This window comes from Eubalaena glacialis, chromosome 2 (assembly GCF_028564815.1).
Source record: "Eubalaena glacialis isolate mEubGla1 chromosome 2, mEubGla1.1.hap2.+ XY, whole genome shotgun sequence".
Classification (NCBI taxonomy): Eukaryota; Metazoa; Chordata; class Mammalia; order Artiodactyla; family Balaenidae; genus Eubalaena; species Eubalaena glacialis.
Window position 1 is genome coordinate 128,474,259 of NC_083717.1, and position 19,862 is coordinate 128,494,120.

General features: G+C 36.3%; 1 protein-coding gene across 2 annotated transcripts in view; it reads left to right on the forward strand.

Moving 5' to 3' along the window:
- NUBPL (NUBP iron-sulfur cluster assembly factor, mitochondrial) overlaps window positions 1-19,862 on the forward strand; it is a 252,526-nt gene that overhangs the window by 197,581 nt on the left and 35,083 nt on the right. The window lies entirely within an intron of this gene.

Genomic DNA, 19,862 nt, shown 5'->3' on the forward strand with positions numbered 1-19,862 from the left:
CACAAGCTTTAAATGGTACATTAAACAAGATGGACTTAATTGATATTTATAGGACTTTCCATCCAAAAACAACAGAATACACTTTCTGATCAAGTGCTCATGGAACATTCTCCAGGATAGATCATATCTTGGGTCACAAATCAAGCCTTGGTAAATTTAAGAAAATTGAATTCATATCAAGTATCTTTTCCGACCACAATGCTATGAAACTAGATATCAATTACAAGAAAAAAGTGTAAAAAGTACAAACACAGGAGGCTAAACAATACACTACTAAATAAACAAGAGATCACTGAAGAAATCAAAGAATAAATCAAAAAATACTTAGAAACAAATGACAATGAACACACGATGACCCAAAACCTAAGGGACGCAGTAAAAGCCGTTCTAAGGGGAAGTTTATAGCAATACAATCCTACCTCAAGAAACAAGAAAAATCTCAAATAAACAACCTAACCTTACACCTAAAGAAATTAGAGAAAGAACCAAAAAACCCCAAAACTAGCAGAAGGAAAGAAATCATAAAGATCAGATCAGAAATAAAAAGAAATGAAAGAAAAAAAAGCAAAGACCAGTAAAACTAAAACCTGGTTCTTTGAGAAGATAAACAAAATTGATAAACCATTAGCCAGACTCATCAAGAAAAAAAGGGAGAAGACTCAAATCAATAGAATTAGAAATGAAAAAGGAGACGTAACAACTGACACTGCAGAAATACAAAGGATAATGAGAGATTACTACAAGCAACCATATGCTAATAAAATGGACAACCTGTTAGAAATGGACAAATTCTTAGAAAAGCAAAACCTTCTGAGAGTGAACCAGGAAGAAATAGAAAATATAAACAGATGAATCACAAGCACTGAAATAGAAATGGTGATTAAAAATCTTCTAACATACAAAAGCCCGGGACCAGATGGCTTCACAGGCGAATTCTATCAAACATTTAGAGAAGAGCTAACACCCATCATTCTCAAACTCTTCCAAAATATAGCAGAGGGAAGAGCACTCCCAAACTCATCCTACGAGGCCACCATCACCCTGATACCAAAACCAGACAACGATGTCACAAAGAAAGAAAACTGCAGGCCAATATCACTGATGAACATAGATGCAAAAATCCCCAACAAAATAGTAGCAAACAGAATCCAATAGCACATTAAAAGGATCATACACCATGATCAAGTGGGGTTTATCCCAGGAATGCAAGGATTCTTCAATATACGCAAATCAATCAATGTGGTACACCATATTAACAAATTGAAGGATAAAAACCATATGATCATCTCAATAGATGCAGAGAAAGCTTTTGACAAAATTCAACACCCATTTATGATAAAAACCCTCCAGAAAATAGGCATAGAGGGAACTTACCTCAACATAATAAAGGCCATATATGACAAACCCACAGCCAACATCATTCTCAGTGGGGAAAAACTGAAACTATTTCCACTAAGATCAGGAACAAGACAAGGTTGCCCACTCTCACCACTATTATTCAACATTGTTTTGGAAGTTATAGCTACAGCAATCAGAGACGAAAAAGAAATAAGAGGACTCAAAATCAGAAAAGGAGAATTAAAGCTGTCACTGTTTGCTGATGACATGATACTATACATAGAGAATCCTAAAGATGCTACCAGAAAACTACTAGAGCTAATCAATGAATTTGGTAGAGTAGCAGGACACAAAATTAATGCACAGAAATCTCTTGCATTCCTATACACTAATGATGAAAAATCTGAAAGAGAAATTAAGGAAACACTCCCATTTACCATTGCAACAAAAAGAATAAAATATCTAGGAATAAACCTACCTAAGGAGACAAAAGACCTGTATTCAGAAAACTATAAGACACTGATGAAAGAAATTAAAGATGATACAAATAGATGGAGAGATATACCATATTCTTGGACTGGAAGAATCAACATTGTGAAAATGACTATACTACCCAAAGCAATCTACAGATTCAGTGCAATCCCTTATCAAAGTACCAGTGGCATCTTTCACAGAACTAGAACAAAAAATTTCACTATTTGTATGGAAACACGAAAGACCCCAAATAGCCAAAGCAATCTTGAGAGAGAAAAACGGAGCTGAAGTAGTCACGCTCCCTGACTTCAGACTATACTACAAAGCTACAGTAATCAAGACAGTATGGTACTGGCACTCAAACAGAAATATAGATCAATGGAACAGGATAGAAGGCCCAGAGATAAACCCACGCACATATGGTCACCTTATCTTTGATAAAGGAGGCAAGAATATACACTGGAGAAAAGACAGCCTCTTCAATAAGTGGTGCTGGGAAAACTGGACAGCTATATGTAAAAGAATGAAATTAGAACACTCCCTAACACCATACACAAAAATAAACTCAAAATGAGTTACAGACCTAAATGTAAGACCAAACACTATAAAACTCTTAGAGGAGAACATAGGCAGAACACTCTATGACATAAATCACAGCAAGATCCTTTTTGACCCACCTCCTAGAGGAATGGAAATAAAAGCAAAAATGAACAGTTGGGACCTAATGAAACTTAAAAGCTTTTGCACAGCAAAGGAAACCATAAAGAAGATGAAAAGACAACCCTTGGAATGGGAGAAAATAGTTGCAAATGAAGCAACTGACAAAGGATTAATCTCCAAAATATACAAGCAGCTCATGCAGCTCAATATCAGAAAAACAAACAACCCAATTCAGAAATGGGCAGAAGACCTAAATAGACATTTCTCCAAAGATGATATACAGATTGTCAACAAACACGTGAAAGGATGCTCAACATCACTAATCATTAGAGAAATGCAAGTCAAAACTACAGTGAGGTATCACCTCACTCTAGTCAGAATGGCCAGCATCAAAAAATCTACAAACAATAAATGCTGGAGAGGGTGTGGAGAAAAGGGAACCCTCTTGCACTGTTGGTGGGAATGTAAATTGATACAGCCACTATAGAGAACAGTATGGAGGTTCCTTAAAAAACTAAAAATAGAACTACCATATGACCCAGCAATCCCACTACTGGGCATATACCCTGTGAAAACCACAATTGAAAAAGAGTCATGTACCACAATGTTCACTGCAGCACTATTTACAATAGCCAGGACATGGAAGCACCCTAAGTGTCCATCGACAGATGAATGGATAAAGAAGATGTGGCATATATATACAATGGAATATTACTCAGCCATAAAAAGAAACAAAATTGAGTTATTTGTAGTGAGGTGGATGGATCTAGAGTCTGTCATACAGAGTGAAGTGAGTCAGAAGGAAGAAAACAAACACCGTATACTAACACATATATATGGAATCTAAAAAAAAAAACAAATGGTTCTGAAGAACCTAGGGGCAGGACAGGAAAAAAGGCACAGACGTAGAGCATGGACTTAAGGACACAGGGAGGGGCAAGGGTAAGCAGGGAAGAAGTGAGAGAATGGCATTGATATATATACATTACCAAATGTAAAATAGATAGCTAGTGGGAAGAAGCCGCATAGCACAGGGAGATCACCTCAGTGCTTTGTGACCACCTAGAGGGGTGAGATAGGGAGGGAGAGTGGGAGGGAGATGCAAGAGGGATGGGATATGGGGATATATGTATATGTATAGATGATTCACTTTGTTATACAGCAGAAAGTAACACAACAATGTAAAGCAATTATACTCCAATAAAATGTTAAAAAAAACAAAAAGAATGTTTATCGACTAAATTGTACTCCTGGAAGTTTGAAATGCCTGTTGCAGGTTTCCAAAACTCTTATATTATTTATGTGGATACTATTGGTAAAATTGAGCTAAATTATCAGTTATTCCCTGAGTTGTGAATTGGTACCTTGAAAAAGTTTAATTTACTTCACACGGATAAACTGATTTCCCTAAGCAATTTTCCTTTGTTTACTGAGATAACAGCCCCTCTCTTGGACAGGATTTTTGATTATATCACCCTGTTTTAATTTGTGCTTATATTCTAAAACCAACAATGTGTAGATTGGGGTTAATATTTACTTTTCCTTTGAGGCTTTGTTTCTTATATCCTAAAATTTAAGCAGTGTATTTCTTTGTTTCTTACCTCTGATGAAGAGTCTGCTCTCTAATAGGTGATTCATATTAGATGAGAATAAAAAGCAGTATTTTTAAAATTGTGGTAAAATATACATAACAGTTCAGTAGCATTATGTACATTCACATTGTTGTGCAACCATCACCACCATCTTTCTCCAGAACTTTCTCATCTTCCCAAACTGAGTCTCTTTACCCAGTAAACAATAACTCTGAATTCCCTCCTCCCCCTGGCCCCTGGTAAGCACCATTCTCCTTTCAAAAACAGTAGTTTTTATAATGAGAGAATGAAACATGAGGAAAACATATTTTTTAAGATTGCATTAAACATAAACCTAACATTGATTTTATGATTTATTAATAAAATTTTATTTTATTTTTTTAATGAGGAAACCAGTGCTTACTTTATTTTGTTGTCATTCTTAGAATCTTCCTTTGGGAAAAACTCATCAACTCAAAGTTTGCAATATATTCCATAGTAGGTAGCTGCTGCTTTTGCTACTGTTTCTTCTTCTTTTCAAGTTTTTGTTTTCATTTCTCTTTTTTATGTTTTTATTGAAGTATAGTCAATGTTAAGGTTGTAAATCAGCAAATATTATCCATATGAAGGTAGGTGCTAAGCACTGTAGAGCAGCGGTCCCCAACCTTTTTGGCATCAGGGATCAGTTTCGTGGCAGACAATTTTTCCACAGTCGGAGGGGAGGGGGATGGTTCAGGCAGTAATGTGAGTGATGGGGTGGTTGGTTCAGGCAGTAATGCGAGTGATGGGGAGCGACGGGGAGCGGCAGATGAAGCTTTGCTCGCTTGTTCGCCACTCACTTCCTGCTATGTGGCCTCGTTCCTAACAGGCTGCAGACTGGTACCCTGGGGCTTTGGGACCCCTGCTGTAGAGAATCCAGGATAATTAAATTACAAGTCTTTCCCCTAGCATCTGTCACTCCCCATCGCTCCACATTGCTGCCATTACCACCTGAACCATCTCTCGCATTACTGCCTGAACCATCCCCCTCCCATCCGTGGAAAAATTATCTTCCACAAAACCAGTCCCTGGTGCCAAAAAGGTTGAGGACTGCTGCTCTAGACAAGTGTTCCATACCTTTTTTCGATTCTTGGACCTTTTTTTGAGTATTTGTTATATAAATGGATTCCGTCCAGGAAAATGTATTTGTACCTACAGAAACACTATTTTTATGTATGATTTCAGAAGGTTCGCAGTCCTCCAGTTAAAAGTCCCATCCCTAAACCCTTGTATACTACTGGTGGGAATGTAAATTGGTACAGCCGCTGGGGAAAACATTATGGAGGTTTCTTAAAAAACTAAAAATAGAACTACCATGTGACCCAGCAATTCCACTCCTGAATATATATATATATCTGAAAGAAACAAAAACACTAATTCAAAAAGATACATGCCACCCCAATGTTCATAGCAGCATTATTTACAAAAGCCAAGATATGTAAGCAACCCAAATGCCCATCAACAGATGAATGGATAAAGAAGATGTACACACACACACACACACACACACACACACACACACACACACACACACACAATGGAATACTACCCAGCTGTAAAAAAGAATGAAAATTTGCTATTCACAACAATATGGATGGATTTGGAAGGTATTATGCTAAATGAAATAAGTCAGACAGAGAAAGACAAATACTATGATGTCGCTTTTATGTGGAATCCAAAAAAATACAACAAACTAGCGAATATAACAAAAAAGAAACAGACTCACAGATACAAAGAACAAACTAGTGGTTACTAGTGGGGAGAGGGAAGGAGAGGGAGAGGCAGTATAGGGGTAGGGGATTTAGAGGTACATACTATTAGATATAAAATAAGCTACAAGGATATTATATTTTATAATACCTATAAATGGAACATAACATTTAAAAATTATGAGTCACTATATTGTACACCTGTAACGTATATAATGTTGTACATCAACTATACTCCAAAAAAAAAAAAAAGGTCCCAGCTCTAGGAGATAGAGCAAGGGGAAGGGCAGGGAGAGGGAGTGGCAGGTAAGAAAAAAAAACATGGATAGCTACAGTGTGGAGTATGAGAAGTGCTGTATGAGAGATGTAAACCCTGTGGTATAGAGGATCAAAGGAAGAAGAGATCATGAGTTTGAAGGGAATTGTAAAACACATCATGGAGATGAACCTTAAAGAATAAATGAGATTCATTGTAGCACATTGAAGATAGCACCACACCTAGTTTGCTTTGTCTTTTCTGGGGAAAGAAATCTGAAAATCTGAAAATGAAACTTCTAGTGTTCTATAATTCTGTTATGGAAACTTAACGTATATTTCACTTCCCAAGTCTGATTCATTAAAAAAAAACAATAGGGCCAGGTACTAAAGATGTTTTTGAAAATACATAAACTTAGCTGTATCTGGACTATGACAGTAAAATTATTGTTTATCAGTATTTTCTAAATTTTCTATAATGAACGTGTATATTTTTATAATTTAAAAAGTAGATAGCACTCATTCTTGTTTTTTTTAAATTGAAGTATAGTTGATTTACAATGTTGTGTTAATTTCTACTGTACAGCAGTGATTCAGTTATACATATACATACATTCTATTTCACATTCTTTTCCATTATGGTTTATCACAGGATATTGAATATAGTTCGCTGTGCTATGCAGTAGGACCTTGTTGTTTAACGTTTCTATATGTAGTAGTTTGCATCTGCTAACCACATACTCCCACTCCGTCCCGCCCCCTCCCCCCTTTCCCCTTCCCCCTTCCCCCTTGGCAACCACATGTCTGTGAGTCTGTTTTTGTTTTGTAAGTATGTCCATTTGTGTTATATGTAGATTCCACATATAAGTGATATCACGGTATTTGTATTTGTCTTTCTCTTTCTGACTGACTTCACTTAGTATGATAATCTCTAGGTCCATCCATGTGCTGCAAATGGTATTATTTCATTCCTTTTTATGGCTGAGTAATATTCCATTGTATATATATACATCACATCTTCTTTATCCATTCATCTGTCAATGGACATTTAGGTTGTTTCCATGTCCTGGCTATTGTAAATAGTGCTATTGTGAACATAGGGGTGCATGGTTCTTTGAATTATAGTTTTGTCTGGATATATGCCCCAGAGTAGGATTGCTGGATCATATGGCAACTCTGTTTTTAGTTTTTGAGGAGCCTCCATACTGTTTTGCATAGTGGCTGCACCAACTTACATTCCCACCAACAGTGTAGGAGGGTTCCCTTTTCTCCACACCCTCTCCAGCATTTGTTATTTGAAGACTTTTTAATGGTGGCCATTCTGATCAGTGTGAGGTGGTATCTCATTATAGTTTTGATTTACATTTCTCTAATAATTAGCGATGTTGAGCATCTTTTCATGTGCCTGTTGGCCATCTGTATGTCTTTGGAGAAATGTCTATTTAGGTCTTCGGCCCATTTTTTGATTGGGTTGTTTGTTTTTTTTGTTTTTGAGTTGTGTGAGCTGTTTGTATATTGTGGAAATTAAGCCCTGTCGGCCATATCAGTTGCAAATATTTTCTCCCAATCCATAGGTTGTCTTTTCATTTTGTTTATGGTTTCCTTTGCTGAGAAAGCATGCATTCTTTAAGGACAATAAATTTCTGTGTAAATTGGTACCATGATGATTGGCTGTTATTAATAAACTGCCATTTAATGACAGTCTTCCATATATTCATTTTTTATTTAATGATCACAGGTGTTATATTATCCCTATTTTCTTAAATCTTTGAAGGGTTAAGTAACTTTCCCAAAACCACCCAGTTACAGTGGGTCATAACTGAGGTTCATATCAGTTCTGATTGAGTTTAAAGCTCATGCCCTTAACCTCTACATCAAGCTGCCCTAATACAAAACCCAACAATATTTGACTCATTGGTTTTCTAAGTTTAGTTCCGGTCCATTCAACCTATTTAGGTTATAATTACTCTAATCTAGGCAATCTCTGATAAAAATAAATTTGTCAATGAATATGCCTAAACCTGTGCACCCCTACATGGTGAGTATCCAACCAATGGTCTAGATTGGTGTCTCTTATATTCACGGTTTTTGCTTGTTTGTTTTTGACTCCTGAGAGATTGCTTTGGGCCCCTTTATACATCCTGGGAAGGTTGGAGGCAGTCTAGAAGCAGTCTCCTTTGGGCTTTAGGAGCAGAGCCCCAAATGATTCTTGGGAAGACCAATATTGTCTTTGGGCTGACCATACTGGTCTTGGGCATTTTGCTGGTTTCCAGGCACACTGGCTCTCAGTATAGCATTGTAGCTATCAGTGTTAATACAGTCATACTATGGCTTATTATGTCAATGTTAAAATTAATGGCAATGAGAAGACTAGATTTTCTACAGTCAATATGTCTTAATTTTATAATTAGAAAAAAATAGCAAACAAAGAAAGTATCCTACCAAAAAGGATGTGAGGGGGATTTGGTGGGGACAGGTGCATATGATGATTGTGTCTCTGTATATGTGTGTTTGCTAAAGGCTTAGTTCCTGAGGTTTGGTTTTATTCAGGCCAATGTCATTTTACAACTAACATATCTAAGTAGATACCAGAATTGAGCCAGCTCCCAAGATTTAGACGGAAGGGCACCAACCAAAGGGTTACTGGCCTGGCTTGAACCATGGCTTTCATCAATTTATATAATCTGGAGCAGACTGTCAGAATCATGTCTGCCTTTCTAGACCTAATTGAATTATCTTTTCTCTACTTATGAACCTAATCTTCCTTTCCTCTTATCATTGACTTTAGATCTCTTTTAAGATGTGCTGTGTTCTACTTTTTCTTATGTCCCATATCCCACAAACCACATAAGCTTTTTAGACTCCCATTTGAGCCCCCCTGTGATTTGACTTCCCTTTCTTTCCCACTAAACGCCTTCATATACCATGGGATCACTCCCCCAATACCTTATATACTCACTGCCCCCTCTTTCCTTCCTTTACTTTCCAAAATCTCTAACTTAACGTACATTTGACCCTCACTTAAAATGTCTTTCCTCCCCAGTCAGTGGGTTCCCCAATCCTGCATACCCTTTATTCTAAACGCCTACTACTTAACATTTTCCCCAAACCCCCATTTAGGAACCATTTCTCCCTCTTTGGAATTCACGTAGCATTTTATTTGGACCGTTCCTATAGCACTTCTTATGTTCTCTGTTCAAAACTTGCATAACTGTGTTATCTTCTCTACCAGACTGTTACACCCTGGAGGGCTAAGGCTCTGTTTCATTCATCTTTGTGTTTCTCACAATGCTAAACTCAGTGCCTTCCTGTGACCACTCAGGAAATGTTGATCAATGAATGAGTGTTTTATCTGTGTTGGTATTATCTTCCCAACTAGGTGGTAAGCTGCTTGAATGCAATAATTTTTTCCTATTTATCATAGTATTTCTTAGAGTACCTTGGGCAATGGCTTATGCAATTAATACTGATTGAATAAATGACAAAGCTAGTTGACTAATTGTCACTGTTTATGTGAACAGATCTGTGCCCTGTTATCTTTCTTACCATCCTGCTAACTCATTCCTGTGGTCTCTCCTACCCCAACTGTTTTTACCTAGGAGCTTTTTTTCTATGTGTAAGTTAAAGAAAGCATTTATTTTTAAAAACATACATTTTATTTCACTCTTCCTTTGAGAGAAAAATATTTTCATTTTAGAGATTTCTTTATGCTATCTTTTTTCTTGTACTATATATAACATCCTTGTGGTTAGTTGATACCTTTTAGTATTAACTTTTTTTGGTGTCTGGGATAATAGTGTGCATGTGGGCAGTTGTTATTTGGTTACATGCAGGCTCTGTATTAAATTACTGGTGAGAATCACTAGCGTTGCTCCATTGTAAGGTAATAATAAGAAATTCTTTTATTTACTTGCAGGGATATTTAGCAAGGTGTTAAGTACCTCTCTCTTTATCCTTACCTGTGGAACATCTGCCTACCCCATAGACTTATAAGGATCAAATGAGATAATGAATATAAAAGCTCCATCTAAATGTATGGTATTTTTTAGAAACTACTTGAACACTTTAAAAGAGGTTTTTTTTGGGGGGTGGGGGGGTGGATGGTGAAATGTTGTGAATTACAAAGAGCCTTTATATGAACTTTGCATTTCTCCAAGCCATGTTGAGAATGAAATTAAGTGTTTTATACTTGTAAAGAGGCATCCTTTTGCAAAATTCATGGAGGCAGACCTGTACAAGCAAAAAGACTTTCTTTCTGAATGCTAATTAGCAACTCTTTGTATGTGTTCGATTTTGTTCCATGGGATAGATGACAAGCTTATTATAAGAAGAAACTTTAAAGAAAAAAAAATCATCCTCTTATTTGTGTTAAAATCGTGTAGCAACAATAGTGATAAATGTGTTGACAGTAGTATTAGTGGCTAATGTTTTAAATTTGAGCTTACATGGACTACTGAATCATTACATACTGCAAGTACCTTGTAGTTATAGTAATTGCTAGAGGGAAAGGAGACAGAATAGAGGGTGGGAAATAACCAGTTACAGTCTTTGGATTTACTGTTGTCTTGTTGAACCTGCCAAGGGAAAAAGCCAGAGTTATCAGTGCTGGTTTTGTTTTGTTATTTTTCTTACTTCTTTTTTTTTTTTTTTTTAATTTTTTTTGAAGTTTCCTGAGTTTTTGCTTGTTGTTTGTTTCACTTGTAAATTAGTTGGTGCCGTATATTGAATTGGGTAGATTCCATTGTTGACTTCCAGGTTTTTGTTTTTTTGTTTTTTTAATGAATAGTGATGAACTCTTGGGAATTATTGAACACTTAACTGCTCGTCCATAATGGAAGAGGATTAATATTTCTTTGAGGAACATTATAAGTTCCTTGAAATTTTGAAAATATATGCACTATGCTAGTATTTGAATTCTAATAAATGTTACCTAAAATATTTTTCTTCCTTCCTTTGCTTCAACTAAAATCCTCTGTATGACTATCTGAAGACTATCTTAATTTGACTTTAACTCTTGGAATTAAGAGTTTATGCCTCTCATGAAATCCGTGAAGCATGTTTTTGTTTTTTGAGAGACTGGAGAGTTTTAGTAAGTTATTCATATTAAGGTGCTATATTAGTCAGGGTCCTGGCTGGAAAGAGATGACACATCTTTAAAGGAATTAACAGAGTGGGTTTAATGAGGGGACTAGTTACCGAGGTGTGGGCAGCATTAAGGAAACCAACAAGAGAGGGTGAAGTACCCAGAGACTAGTGACAGTAGGAATTTTTACGGTCTCTCTGCCTGAAGGGGCAGAGAGTGAACTGTGTCAGTGGGACCTGGCGACTGCTGAAGCCATGGAGGAGGGGCTGCCTGTTGGGATTTCTGGCCACAGAGGAACAGAGCCAAGGGCAGAACTCCTGCAAGGCAGGGAAGGAGCAGTTGTGTGTGGTACTAATAGTACTAGAGCCTCTTTCTCCTCCCACAGCCTCATGTCCCGCTGGTACCTCCTACTGGCAGATCCTTATTGAAAGCCAGAGGGTAAGGAAACTCAGGTGATACAGTCCACAGAGGTCAGCTACCTGGGCACTGATCAGGGCAGAGAATGAAGCAGAGCTTGGGGAAGGTGGAGAGGAAGGAAGTGGAGCACAGCAAGTGGAAAATAACCAGAAGTTTATTTTTTCTTCATGATCTTCATTGTAACTGTGAATTAGTGACTTGCAATAGATGAAATACAAAGCAAAGATTCCTGCCCTCTAAAAGTTTGAAGCTAATACAGATATCAGTAGTACAGTCAAATTAGTGAAAATCCATGCTATCAGAAAGCAAAATTTTACTGTCATCAAATTAATGAATAGAATATTTATATTGGAGATAAACTCTGATGTAAGTATATTTTGTTGCAGTGGGGAGTAATGGATAGAAGAGTTTATTTTGATAGGGTAGAGTTATGAAAAAAGTTCTCCTTCACTTTATTAAGTAAAGATTGATGCAGGAATAAAACTTTTGGAAATGGTTCTTAGAAGGGACAAAGACTGAGCACTCGCAAGGGGAGCAACACGATCCCATCTTGGTCCTCTCTCTTTTTCTTCCAGGGGAGGGCAGAGAAAACAGCCAAGTAGGCCTAGTGTGGGTCCTGTCTTGATTTCTTTTCTAAGGGAGGGAGAAGCTACTGTATATGGCAGAGTAGTCAGACAATATGCTAAATATCCATGGGCTCAAGAGAAGCTGCACTAGCAGACTGGCATTACATTATGAAAATGAGGCGATGCCCTTTCTTCCTGTCTGGACTCTACAGATAGAAGGAAAGCCAGAGGCTTTTCTGCCTCTCATTCACTTAAATGAGATGGGGTGGGAATTTTAAATTAAGCCACCTTAATATTTCAGTCATCATTTAAAGTGAAAGGCATTTATTGCTTGTGAAAGGCAGTGGGCCTTTTGCCACATTAACTGAACTCCTATTCACTCATGATAGATTCTTGAGAAAAAGCTGTACAAGTCCACACTAGTATTTTCCCCACCAACAGCAGTTTGCTTGGCCTCAATTATCTCTTTTACAGTAATACTCTTTGCCAATTTGGACAGTAGTTTTTATAACATGAAAACCTACTGGGGTTTGGAGAATCAGAAACTTACTGTTGCCATCGTTAAATAAGTAAATGACCATGGGACATATTTGGCTACTTCGGACTTTTGTGCTATTTTTCCCCTACATTTTATAATTTATAATTACCTCAAATTGTAAAGCTTGAAACATGCTTGTACCTAATAGGTGGTAGACTTAAGTCATAGCTTTTCCTGGTATTCAGAGATAGTAGATCTTCATTATGTTTTCAGTTTGTAGTGTGAAACTTTAAAGGAGACAGTCAATTTTGGACTTCTTCCAGGTGTCTTTCCATGCAAATGTTGGGCAGATTATAATTAATGGATATTTGGCAAAGAATCGCATGATGTGGAAGAGAATTATTGTTTTATCCATCAAATTATAAAAATTCTTTCCAAAATAAATTTGTTTTGTTGTTAGACAAATTGTAGCCAAGGGTTAAAGACTAGGAATTGTATTCCAATGTTTTATCCCTTTTTTTAATACAATTTTATTTATTTATTTTTATACAGCAGGTTCTTATTAGTTATCTATTTTATACATATTAGTGGCCAGTGTTTTATCTTTAAGGACACTCCTGGTACTCAGTCTGAAACTTCAGTCCTTGTTAGATTGGGAATCAAATTATAAAGCAGATATTGATATAATGCCATTGGTTAATGAACAACAATGTTTCCAATCTAAATTTAAGAAGCAGGGCTCTTGTATTTGGGTCAACATATATTATAGGTAGAAGTTATAGTATGTTAGTTAACAGTTCAAAGAAATAGCTGGAGAATTAACAACTTTTGAACTATGACATGGAAAGACCCAGGATTTTAAAAACTCCCAAATGATTCTTATATAGTCAGCTTTCAGAATCACTTTGTCTAGACCAGCTTATCTGATGTTTGAATTCCTTGATTATCTAGGCTGTGTTTGGATGGGACGCTTCTGATATAGTTCATTCAGTTTTGTCGTTGAAGAATTTCTAGGCATTTTCTTCATAATATGTCTGACAGCTAAAATTCCTTAATATCTTAAAGTTCAATGAATAGTTAATGGCCAGTGGGTAGTCAGATTCATATTAGAAACTACTTTTAAATCTATTAAACATTTATATGTAGAAAAAGTACAAGTCCCACAGTCTATCATTTAAAAATTTTTGCACTTTGTCATAGATGTTAGAAATTTGATCAGAGTTTGATGTGTAGCTCTGAAGAATGTCTTCACGTCTTAAGTATGACAGTATTTGGAAATGGAGCAAAGCTTTTCCATGTAAAGTCTCAGCCTTTATTTCCTGAAATACACCTGGCTAAATAAAGTTAAGGTAATCATAGTATAGCAGTTCTCCTCTCTGGAGTTTATGTTAGAGAAAGAATATGTATAAAAAGGAATGTGTTTCATTATTAAACAAACAGCCTTTGGTGGTAGCTCACTGTGAGCATGGACAGGCTGAGCTTTATGTGCATCTAACAGAATTTGAAATACAAAGTATTAAATCTAAGAGCCCAACATGAACAGATGCTCACAGAAGAGCAAAAGAGTCCTCTGAGTTGCAGAGAAATACGTGTACAACAAGTAGGCTCCCCTAGGTGTTTACTGATCAACATAATGATGGATTCAAGACTGAAGAGAAGCCAGGATTTTATCTTAACTTTACTGGAAATATCGGAAGTGGGGGGAGGATGAGAATGAAAGAGAGTGAGAGAGAGAGAGCGAAGTGTGAGCATAAGAGAACTGTTTGGTTCCAGCCCAAGCTCTTTAGAATCTCCAGAAGCTTCACCTGTCCCCAGTGGTTCACAGTGAATGTAGTCTGGATCCCCTGGTGAATTCTTTGTTAGCATCATTAAGGTGAGGTGATTGGAAGCCTGTAGACTCCATTATTGAAGAGCCAGTCTTTATCCCTAAACAGCAGATACGCATCCAGATTCCTTTGACAAACTTGAATTCTTAATTAAGTTCCAAAGTGCAAGTGCTCTCTCTCACCAGTGACTTTGAAATACTGTGCTTTCCACTAATTATTGTGTTTTATAATTCTTTTTGGCATCAATTGACATAATTTCCTATAACAAAATTCATTTCTAAAGTGAGCAAAATAATGATTGATCTTTAAATTAATAAAGCATATCCCCTTTGTGACTATAGTCAATTCTCTCTCTCCTCTGCTGGAGTGGAGCATAGAGTCCAAAACAGTGACTCATGAAAGAATTACTTATTTTCCCTGTTGAAACACAGTCTGTGGGTACATTTGATGTGACTTTACCTTTTTAATTATGTTTTAGTTAATCTGATACTAATATTAGTGGGCATTCCTTGATATTAAAGCAAATAATGTTTATAATTCAGGAGGTTTGGGAGTTGTAGAGGAGAATGACAGGGGAGAGCTAAAAAATACCAATCTCCTTTATAGTCAGTAAACAATTGTGTTTATGTTAAGCTAGCAGAAAATGATTATTTTCTTTTGCTGCAAGTATCTTTAAATAAATCAAGGAGCATCAGTAGCAGTGAATATTAGAGCACTGTGAACATTAAGAATAGCAGTTGATTTCTTCTTTTAGGTCTTAGTTGACTTTACACTGACATGCTCAAGGACTGTATAGAATTACTCATCCAGGTACAATTATGGGCAGTTTCTGTTGTACATTTTTATTAGGTTCCAGCACTGAAGTTCTCAATCAAGCCTGGGAATTAGATACAATTTATGCCTTGGAGACTTAGAATGGCATAATTGAGTAATTCCACACTGGTATAATTACGATCAGCCTAACATCTGGAATAATCAGTTTTCAATGCTTAACTACTCTGAACTCTGACCCAAATCCAGATATGCAGTTTTTTTCCTCTCAGTACTCAAGAGAATTGGCAATTAAGACAATACTCAAAACAATTGTTTTTTAGGATGTTTACATATTTGCCAGAATTTGATAGACAACTAACCTCTTACAGTAAATCTCAGCTGATAAAAAGCCTTTACACAGATTACAACTTGGAAAATAACATTTAAACAATATTATTTAATTATTTGGACTTAGACATTTACCCTAGACAATGGATAGAAAATTCTCCATGGGATTCTTGAGATGGGTGTTTTATGATACTGTGTTTTTACTCCCAGAAAATAATTCCATTTATTGCAAACTAAACATTCTCTTTGTTGCTATTAGCATTCCTTATGATCAGTAGAGGGAGCACAAGTTTTCTAACAAACCATCACAAACTGAAGTGACATCATCAGTGATGGTATAAAGGGGAAAATCTAGGCTAGTTCATATTGGTTCATGTTCCAGGGTCCCTGAGAAAAATTAAAATTTATTAAGTAGAAAGCCAAGAACTATAAACTGTAATATCAGATATGGAGACCATGTTTTAAGTTGAGATATATTAACAAGAAAAAAATCGACATAATTCCTTTAAAATTTAAAAATATGTGTTGTGATGCACATATTTGGCTAATGATTAATTTTACTGGAGGTTTTGTTTGTCTTTTGTTTGGCTTTATTTCTTTATAAATTCCAGAGGTCATTTTAGGGGTGTCTGAAATGGTTGCTTGTATGATGTACTAAAATTTGGTATAGCAAAAGAGGTGTGATTTATGCATGAGCCAGTTATGTTTTTGTATTTTTTAACAAGGGCTAGAAATTTTTTTCTCAGAAGAGCATTCTAAAGACTGACTGCGTTGTGATTAAGGACTTAGTCATTAGCTAAGAACATATATTTCAGAAAAAAAAAACTTACAAAAGTCTTTTATAAATGTGGCTGGTAGTTCCAATGGAATGTTTACATGTTTTGTGAGCATTTGATGGGACATGGAAGATGTTCGTTGTCCTTGTCAAAAAGTTACTATGATATATGAGTGGTGCTATTTAGATTACAAAGAAACTCAGGTGGCATAGATGCTTATTTGTGATACTGTGTTAGGGTTAAGTACAGAGGAAACCAAGTCACTTTAATCCCTCTCTCTGGGGTCTTATAGCTATCAAAGTAATGTCACCAAGCATTTTTGTAACAGTTTTAAATTCTTTTTTAAAAATGAGACAGCTCTTTAAATTAAATAGGACCAATGGAAATAGGGTCATTTTATAGAGGAGTTAATTGAGATGTATTTAGATTTAGTGAGCTATTCAAGATTATATAGTACATTAGGATAGTCAACAAAACCAGAATCCAGAGCTTTTGACTCCTGGTTCAAGGAGTTACGAACTAAGAGTTCATACAGTTGTAGTCTAGAATGATTTGAAAATATAGGAAAATTATTTAAACCCTGATCCTTTGTTAAGTGCCTGTTTTGTGCACAGCATTGTGTTATTACTTTTGTTTGATAAAAAATTGAGAAAAATCATAACCATCCATGAAACTGTATTGTGCAGTGGTAATACAAATAGTGGATGAAGGGTGTTTCAAACAAAAAATGTTTATATTATATGAAAGCTAAAGGTACTTTTTAGGGCTAATGCAATAGAAAACTCCCTGCATACTAGTATATAGTTATGAGAGAATTTGGAGGAAATAGCCAAGGAGGTTTTGTTTCCATGTGAAGAGAATGACTCTGAGATTGAGGGGCCATAATTTTTGGAGGAGGTAGTATTTCACACTTGCTTAAATAGGATTACTGAGGCAGTCAGGTTGAACAGGGGTGGTTTTGGAAACTGTAGTTAAAAGGGAATTCTAAATCATATAATCAGGGAGCTAGCTGAGACCTTGAAGACTGTCTGTCCTTGCATTAATTTTACAGCTAAGGAAACTGAGACCTGAGTGATTCTGAGTTATTTACCCAAGGTTAGTCACACAGGTGGATGGGGGCAGAACTGGAATTAGTTCCCCTCCAAATGCCTGGATATGATAACAGAATCTACAAGGTGGCAAGTTAGGGAAATACATTGGTTGTGAAGAGTAGAGTTGAGTACACTTTTGCAGAGAAGTTATTTCCATCAATCTTTAAAAGAGGGAAAAGAGAAATGTTAATTCATTTTTGTTTTTTTTTTGGAAGAATAAATCAAAATAGAAGAATGTAGTGATCCATGGAACAAATTGAAAAGTAGGATGAGCTGCCTGATGGCAAATATGAAAATGACCTTGCTAGCAACTTCTAAGACATTTTTATTAATAACAATAATAAAGATAATAAAAATGGTGTTACCAACACAGCTACCATTTATTGAATGTTTACCCTGTGGCATCATGTCAAGTATCTTATGTACATTAGTTCATTAAATTATTGCACCCTGTGACCTAAGTATTACTATGCCATTTTTGTAGATGAAGAAACTGAATCTCAAAGAGATTAAGTTATTGCCCTAGTCACACCGGTAGTCAGCTATGGAATAAAAATTTGAATTCTGATTCTGTTTGAATTCCAAAGCTAGTGTTTCTGAAACTTGACTAATGAATAGACCCTCTTTCTAAAGGAAAATAATCTGCCCCATGCCCCAAATAGACTTATTTTTATTATTAGACTACTTTAAGCATAAACACAAATTCCTTAAACTTATAGCTCTTATATAATTTTTAAAAACTAAAAAAATAACAAATTAAATTCAAGCAAACTTACAAGATCAATAAAATTCAAATTAATGACATTAGTATGAAAGATGAAGTTTTTGCTGAAATGAAAATACCAATTGCAATATGAATTTGTAGCTAAATACTATTGCACAGCTGTTGGTGGGAATGTAAATTGATACAGCCACTATGGAGAACAGTATGGAGGTTCCTTAAAAAACTAAAAATAGAACTACCATATGACCCAGCAATCCCACTACTGAGCATATACCCTGAGAAAACCATAATTCAAAAAGAGTCATGTACCACAGTGTTCATTGCAGCTCTGTTTACAATAGCCAGGACATGGAAACAACCTAAGTGTCCATTGACAGATGAATGGGTAAAGAAGATGTGGCACATATATACAATGGAATATTACTCAGCCATAAAAAGAAACGAAATTGAGTTGTTTGTAGAGATGTGGATGGACCTAGAGTCTGTCATACAGAGTGAAGTAAGCCAGAAAGAGAAAAACAAATACCGTATGCTAACACGTATATATGGAATCTAAAAAAAAATGGTCACGAAGAACCTAGGGGCAGGACGGGAATAAAGACACAGACCTACTAGAGAATGGACTTGAGGACACGGGGAGGGGGAAGGTAACCTGGGACAAAGAGAGAGAGTGGCATGGACATATATACACTACCAAACGTAAAACTGATTTTACAGTTTTGGGAAGTAGCCGCATAGCACCAGGAGATCAGCTCGGTGCTTCGTGACCACCTAGAGGGATGGGATAGGGAGGGTGGGAGGGAGGGAGACGCAAGAAGGAGGAGATATGGGGATATATGTATACGTATAGCTGATTCACTTTGTTATAAAGCAGAAACTAACACACCATTGTAAAGCAATTATACTCCAATAAAGATGTTAAAAAAGACGTTAAAGATGTTATTGCACAGTTCTTCTGAGTTTGGCGTGCCTGTGTTGCTACATGCTTTGTGAGAACTTGGTTCCGCTTCCACTTTCCTCTATTCTTACTTTTTCAAACTATCCCTTCTGACAGTACTCTTTAATAGTATCATTTGCTCTTCACTTGGTGCCATCAGTTCTTTATTGTTAATTATACCTCTGTTCTCATCAGCTGTGACAAAGAACTGCCAATTTGATGGTTTGGATGCTGAAATGTCATGGCAGTGTATATTTAGTTATCAGATGATGGTCATCCAGGTGATCTGGGATATGTTCATTTTTTTCAGTTTATCATCTAGAAGAAACCACAAAACTTAAGAAATTCATAGGGCCTACAAATCATAACCAGGTCTCTGGTGTTTCCACTTACAGAAAAAATTGTACTGCCCTTTCCCTCAAAACTCTCAAAACCATCTGGTTTCTGTGAGATAATAGTGGAGACCCAGGAAAGCCTCCATCTCCATCTACTTTCAGTGCTGCCTTAGTTCAGGCTACCACTGTTTTGCATCTGAATTTCTGCCACAGCTCCTAGTTTTACCCCACCAAACTATTCTCCACAGTGTATTCCACACTAGTGAGTTTTCTGTAATACTAACTTTTAGAGCTCAGCTTAGGTATCACTTCTTTCTGGAAACTTTGCCCTATTTCTTCTTATCACCTGCTTCCTGACCCTATCCATTATCACCTTCGCTATCCTCTCCCCTAGATTGAATTAGTTACCTTTCCTTTATTCTTGTTTTATAACTCCATAACACCCTAGGCCTACCTTTATTAAAATGCTTAGCACATTGTGT